This window comes from Arvicanthis niloticus, chromosome 3 (assembly GCF_011762505.2).
Source record: "Arvicanthis niloticus isolate mArvNil1 chromosome 3, mArvNil1.pat.X, whole genome shotgun sequence".
NCBI classification, from domain to species: Eukaryota; Metazoa; Chordata; class Mammalia; order Rodentia; family Muridae; genus Arvicanthis; species Arvicanthis niloticus.
In genome coordinates this window covers 33,179,744-33,187,485 of record NC_047660.1, presented here as the reverse complement: position 1 = coordinate 33,187,485, position 7,742 = coordinate 33,179,744, and the positions used below count along the sequence as shown (strand labels likewise).

Sequence of the window (7,742 nt, the reverse complement as noted above, 5' to 3'; positions counted from 1 at the left end):
CATGCAGAAATAAACTGGTGTTGACTTGGAAGCATCATCCATACTGGCTAGATTTCATTGTTTTGGGAAGAGGCATGTACACTACTGGAGGAAAGAAATAATCATCAGTGTTAACTAACTGTGATCCCTGGGATCTTTAATAATAACCATCCCAACAAGACATGACCAATCAATAGTGACACAAGTGTCACAGCACTAACGAATCATTTTCTGATAAGATTTGAAGTCCATTTCACAAGTTGAACCCTATATCTGGCACTATTATCAGTTAAATGGACAATGTATTAAAATTAGTTTTTTTGACTTATTGCTATATGCATACATTAGTATGTATCTTAACTCCCATCACAAAGCTTCTTTTTATGGTAGTACACAATAAATACAAAGGCCCACAACTGATCAAGATGCAGAGAGAGAGAGAAAGAGAGAGAGAGAGAGAGAGAGAGAGAGAGAGAGAGAGAGAGAGAGAGACATTACTGAGTGTTGAGCCCTAGATCAGATATGTATATTTCAACTCTTTTCCATAAGGCTCAGGTATCACTGAAGAATAGATTGTAAGAGGTGGGCAATAACTCCAAGGCAACTTTACTTTTTGAACACATCAGAGCAGTTGAAAATGAACTGATAGCATTTGAAATAGCATGCATAAACCTGCACAAGTTCAAGATTGGCAAATTCCCAATACAGCAAGAGGGAAGTGGACATGAGATCCCATTCCTGTGTAGCTAAGGAGTTATTAGCAATTAATTATTGCTGGGAAAGGAAGTCAGTCTTCTTAAAGGTATGGGTCTTGGAAAGTCTTTTATGCTTCAGTGGTAGGTCACTCATTCAAGAATGTATAAGTAGAGCAAACTGTATTTTGTAACTTTTTAAGAGAATAAAGAGGAAACAAAGTTTAATGGGTAGAGAAAGGGGATGAATATGGGAGAAATTGGGTGAGATTGTTTGTATATGCTTGGCCAAGGGAGTGGCACTATTAGGAGGTGTGGGCCTTGTTGGAGAAGGTGTGTCACTTACTTTTTCAGCTTTAAGACCCTCTTTCTAGCTGCCTGGAAGTCAGTCTTCTTCTAGCGGCCTACAGATGAAGATGTAGAACTCTCAGCTCCTGCACACCTTGCCTTTCTGAATGCTGCCATGCTTCCGCCATGATGATAATGGATTGAACCTCTGAATCTGTAAGCCAGCTCCAATTAAATGTTGTCTATGAGTTGTCTTGGTCACAGTGTCTATTTACAGAAGAAAACCCAAAGGGTGAATTATATATTATCACCTTGCATTTCATGGTTAACACAGGTATCTTTTAAACTCATTTGTCCGTGGTCATAAAACTTTTCCTTTCTGAGCTTTCACTCCCAAGAACAGCACCTTCTGGTTTAAATTATCTTAAGTTCTATGCACTATTCCCCTTACTAAAATAGAGAGTATATTTATTTTTATATATTGTTATTTTCTCAGACCTCATGATACTCTGGATTGATTTAATGATCTCAGAAAAAAATTTTCAGTGTATGGATAAATGGATAAATGAATGAAAATGAGAATTAGCTTTTACAGAAAATTATATAATTTTCTTGAAAGTTATAGCCATGACTATTTTTAATATAAAAGACTAATAATATCATTTATATAATAATAATTATGCCTTACTTATAAAAGGATTTTTCTCACAGAGTTCTGTATATTTTATATGTACAGATTTTACTCAGGGCTGAACAATAGAAGTAATTGGTTTTAGGATTTTGGCATATGTAACACTCAATAAATGTTACAATTTTTAATAAATGAATGAAAATGAGCCCCAGTTCTTGTCACCATGAATTTTCCCTGTTACAGAATAGGCCCAATTTTATCTATTTCTTAACAGAATGCAGTAATGATAGCATTTCTATAATAGGAACTGCATATATCTAACAATGGGACTATTTCCCCACGGTGTTTTGTAGTTATGTGCTGGGTTTTTCTCAGAGCAGTACAAAGCAGTATTAGAATTAGGATTCATATAGGAAAGGGAATTGGAGATTATCCATTGTATACAGTGCTGAAAGCATGAAACTATGTTCTCTATGCCAACATCCACGTATTTACTCAGTGGAGATTCGTTTCCTCAGGCTGTGGCTCTGACAGGAACCTGCATAGCTAAATACAAGTTGTGGTTCCTTCTTTGAGTATTCCCTCAACATCTTGCAGAAAAGGACAATAGGTCAATGCAACTAGGGTTCTTGTTTTGTCAATGCTGCTGCTGCTGCCACCTCATTTTCTCTCTGATGAACTTGATGTTCTTGAAGCCACGTGATGAATAGGTAAGAAAAAGAGATAGTGAGCTTTTTGGTTGAAAGTGTGTAGTACTCTCCCCGCCCCTTTACTGGTAGAACGCAGCCACAGTAAGACGTGCAATGGAGAGGAGGTAATTGGGCAGCATGACCTATAGGAAAGTGCTTCCCCTAAAAGCAGCCTTTGACACTTCAAGAAATTGCTCTACACTAGATGAAATACTGATATAACAAATGGTTGTTGCATCACAAGCCTGTGTAACTCTTTCAGATAGTATCAATTAAGGGGGCTTTTAGTCAGCCTTAGTAATTGGAACACATACGATCACTTTGTTGTGTTTGCTTTTCTCTTGTGCGTTTGAATGCTGTGTATTTCTTGGGAAGTATGTGTTGCAATTTCCGAGGATTTGTTGATTTGTTTGGTCTTGTTCCACGGCACACGCTGTGCTTTCCACTTAGAGACAGTGGCATTTCTGGTTAGATTTTTATTATTATTGCTTTGTTGATATGTTTGGTTCAGGCTCTAAAAAATATACACTATTACTGCCTTCCAACTTTATTTTTAGCTTCTTAGCAATGTGCCAGCATCCTGCCTAAAGCTGCCTTTTAGTGCATGGGCTTACATAACGTTAAAAGGAAAGGAAAGCAAGAAGTTTCTTGCAATATTCTGGGAGCAATGAACCTCTAATTTGTGTCAACTGATGTTTAAAAACCAAAATGTCCTTTGATAATGTGTATACAGGAGAAAATTGATTCCCCGAGGAAACTAACACGTATTAGATGTCTTATCTCTATGTAAATTGGAAGACATTGCATAAATAAAAAGTACCTTGATCCTTAGAACATCTCTGGATGATTTTATTAGAGAATTATGGATATTTTCTTAAAGATCTCTCTCTCTCTCTCTCTCTCTCTCTCTCTCTCTCCTTCTCTCCCCCTTTTGCTCCCCATCTCCCTCTGTAATTAATGTAAGTTCTTTCTGTAAGCCATGCTCACTGTATACATTGGTCTTACATCTCACTATTATCGTAAGCCAGAAATTGTGTGTTTTGCCTTTATAACTTAGATTAAAATATTAAAATAATGTATTTGTCTGTGATAACTATGTCTAAGAATTAATGCTTTCTGCATACTGACTTTCTTTGGAAGAAGTAGGTAGATAATATTGATTCAATTTTTTATTTCCTTCAAACTACAGAGTTGTTAAAGTTTATTAGGAAGATGTTTCTTACTAATTTTGTATTTTGTATGTCTTTAATAGAAATTAATAAGAAGTATATTTAGTTTATAATTTTGCACATTGAATATGATGTGCTACAAAGAAGGAGTATTCAGGCTGGTGTTTGCTAAACAGAAAGTAAAAAATAGGGAGTTTCTAATCAATGTGCATTGTAAGTCAATAAGAAAGTTCTAGAGATTTTCAACTTATTGTTGAAATTGTGTGTTTTGCCTTTATAACTTAGATTAAAATATTAAAATAATGTATTTGTCTGTGATAACTATGTCTAAGAATTAATGCTTTCTGCATACTGACTTTCTTTGGAAGAAGTAGGTAGATAATATTGATTCAATTTTTTATTTCCTTCAAACTACAGAGTTGTTAAAGTTTGGACTTATGCTTGATAATAAAGTTTCTAGTTAGAATTGCTTCTCCTGCTAAGAACTCTTACCACAATAAAAGCAAATCTAGTAAATCATAGCAAGACTTACATATGTGGTATCTCCTGGGTTACATATTGTGGGGAGCCGACAGAAGGCAGCTATCATCCTTGCAGCTATCTTGAGCCATATACCTTGATAAAAGATTTGATTACATTAGCCTACAATTGCTGAGCACACTCTGATAACATCTTGATTTAGATACCCAGGATTTTCCCTTGGGTGTATGAGACTTAAAGGTGTGTGACTTAAGGGCGTGACTTAGAGATCAGATTTTGAGACAAGACCTAAGGGCATGATTAAAGGAGTTAGTAAGAGGCGTGGCTTAGAAGTGAGACATATAAAAGGTGAGAGGCAGACAGAAGAGTTAAGAACAATTTGGAGTAAAAGAGATTCAGACACTAGGAGTAGGAGTAGACATTAGACACTCGGAAGAGTGCAACTTGGAGTACAACTTGGAACTGGGAATTAGGTTAGAGAGAACAACTTATAGTACAACTTGGAGTAGGTATTAGGCACTTGGCACTTGGCACTTGGAGGAAGAAGTTGGAATTAGACATTAGACACTTAGTTTAGACATTAGGCACTTAGCACTTGGAAGAAGTAACTTGGAACTAGGAACTAGGGACTAGGAACTCAAGACTAGGGACTTGGAGAGAAGAAGAGAGACTGAAGAATAAACAGGATTGAATCACACTCTGTCTGGTCTCCATTCCTTGAGTCCATCCTCACTCTCTCTCTTGCTGGACCCGGACCTGTGGACTGGAGCAGCTTGGGGCAGTGCAGGCTCTAACAGTTTAGCCCCCAAGGCTTTTGGCAGTGTGGGTTCCAACACTGATAGAGCGGTCCCCAACATTTTTGGCCCCCAAACGTGGGGCAGCTCAGGACTCAACAACATATATTACCTCAAACTTGAAAAGCTAGGTCTTAACCTCACTTCATACATGAGGACACTGAGGTCTGTGAAGCTATATAAAGTAATTACAGAGTTGTAAGCATTGTTATGGGTAATAAAAAAGAACCTAAAATATTGAACTCTTTTATGAATCAGGAAATCTTTTTCATATGTCTAGTATCTTTCTAGGAGGTAGAAATAAAATTAATTATATTAAAACAGATATTTATCGTTCCCTTTCTCTGGCCCCTCTTTCCCTCCCTCTCTGTCCTTTCCCCTTCTCTCTCTTCTCACATGTTCCTGGATGGCCTCTTCTTCTCTTTCTTTCCTGTCACTCTCTATCCTTCTCTGACCCCTCTCTTTCTTTGCCTCTACTCTCTTCTCAACCTCTCTTTCTCATGGCCTAAAACAAACTTCTTTCTATACTAAAAAAAAAAAAAAAAAAGGATATTTATAATTTTGGTTGTAAACCTAGCCTTTAATGGCTGTGCCATCTCTCTAACTTGCTTTTGTGACCCTTTCCTCTTATCTGGTTGCCTACTTTAACCTTAATAAGAAAGGAGGTACTTAGCCTAACTGGACCTTGATATGTCCTAGCTGGTTGATATTCATGGGAGACCTGATACTTTCTGAAGGGAGACTGAAAAGGAGTGTATGGGAGTGAAGAGGAGAGAGGGGAAAGAACTGTGAGAAGCAAAAAGAGAAGAAACCATATTTCAGCTGTAAAATAAATAAATAAATAAATAAATAAATAAATAAATAAATAAATGGATATTTAACAGCAAAACTTTAAATTGATTAGTGAGCATGAGTCAGTGTGCCTGTTTATAGCTAGACTCAAATGTAGCAAAATATCTTTAATGACGGAGGCACAAGAAACAGCCTTTAACATCGTATTTGTGTATTATAGACACTTAAAGTAACTGCATTGTCTTCGCATTTATAGAAAGCCTAAAGTATATTTGTTTACCATAAGCATTTAAATGGGTTAAATATTTAATGCTCACACACTTGTTTTCTTGACGTCATTCTTCATTCCTTCACAGCTTGTCTACCACACTTATTCTCCTGTTCACCTTTCTCCTTCACCATTCCCTCTCATTATTTTTTGTAGGAAAAAAAAATCCCAGTACATCACCAATGCCTGATATCTCAGTTCTATCGTGTTTTCTTTCTCCTAAGCATCATGGAATTGCTTTGATCTGAAATATGCACAGAATAAAAAAGACAGTTTGGATACCATCAGACAGAGCATCATAGTAGTGCTTGTCTTATGAAGTGAAAACATCTGTACTAACAAAGCAGAAAGAGCTATTGAAAACAACCTTATAAAATTTGGCTTTTGAGTTAGCTAGGAAAAGTAGTGATCAGAAAGTAAGATAATTCTCTCAATAGATTATTGAGAAGAAGAGAAAGATTATTCTCTCAATATATACATTTAAACTATTAGAATGATTCAGTAAGTCAATTTTGACAGTACAAGACTCAAATCAACAATGCTTAATTAAAAACACTACATGAACCACATGAGCCAGAATCAGGTTCAGGCTGCCAGCTGACTGGCACTCAAGTCCCAGGCTACCAACAAGTGTAGCTTCGGGCTGGACCTGAAAGTGAGGACATACAAAGGGGAGCTAGAGGTAAGCCCCTCAGGAAGCAAGGTCCCCCAAACCCCTGGCAGTGCTGCTGCAGAGCAGCAGGGAGGGAATAATTCCGGGGTTCCAGGTTCCCAGCTGGCACCCACTCAGGAGTTAAGCCTTCAGGTCCTTGACTTACAGAGCGTCAAGAACAGTGTGCCTGGTGTGGGCCTGCTCGATCGCCATGCTACAGCCACCAAGGCTGTTTCTGCTACCAACCCAGCCACAGGGAAGGGTCCTGGAAGCGGCTTCACAGGAGTAAACATGACCCACTCTCCCACAGACACCAACAAAGGGGAAAAACTCTCTTGTAAGACAACGGCTCTGCCCACCCCTTCTGTCAAGAGAGACACCATTAAATGTGTTGCTGCCTCCAGTGGGCAGGAGGGCCACGCAGTCCCCGGAGGAGGCCGAAAGCCGCCTGAACTGTCTGAGATGAGCAAGGGAGAGGAGATTAGTAGTTCTGACTCAGACCCTGATTCGTCCTCGCTTCCCAGTGCTGGGCAGAACCTGTCCGTAGCTATCCAGACTAGCCAGGACTGGAAACCTACCCGCAGTCTCATCGAACACATCTTTGTCACGGACGTCACAGCCAACCAACCTCATCTCCGTCACCGTGAAGGTGTCTCCCCCACCAGTGTGGGCTTCTTCAACTTGAGGCATTATTGAGACCACTGCCCAAATCAGATCTGCCTTCCAGTCTCTGGCTTTGCTTTGATGCCTGACCTGGGAAGCCAGCTCTGCCCTGTCCTGAGACTTAGGGCTGGGAAATGGCTTCCTGCTGATTCTACCTCTCTGGGCCTCCACTTCAGTCTGTCCTGTTACCTCAGGAAAGCCAAGTGACCACTGACTTAAGAGCTGCCTGTTTGGGCAAAGCATCCTTTCTACTCCCTCCTTAACCTAGTGAGACCCTCCCCTCCTTACCCAACTACTGTGAGGTGGATCAGGGGAGGGGCTGCTGATACAGCTCCCTCTTCAGGCCAGTGAGGAGAGGGGTGGGGCTGGCAGGACATCTTCCCAAGCCCAGCTATGGCAGGGCCTTTCTGGTGAGGTAGGCACTCTGCTTTGCAAGTAAGGCTATAGCTTCATTTTTAAAAGGATAATTAGTTGTGACGTTGGGCTCAGGGACCCTGCAGGACTCTTCGGTCTCTATCCCTGGTGTGGTGTCCTCTCTAGCTGTGATTGAATTCTGAAAGCCCAGCCCGGGATTGGAGTCCAGCACTGAGGTGTACCTGGGTGCTGCTGGACTTGGGAACAGAGGGAGTCATGTCCTTCTTGCCT

The 7,742-nt window shown here is 39.7% G+C and overlaps 1 pseudogene; it reads left to right on the top strand.

Annotated features, from left to right (window-relative positions):
* The first annotated feature begins 2,393 nt into the window (after window positions 1–2,393).
* LOC117705180 (chromobox protein homolog 2 pseudogene) lies at window positions 2,394–7,130 on the top strand (annotated as a pseudogene).
* Window positions 7,131–7,742: the final 612 nt, after the last annotated feature.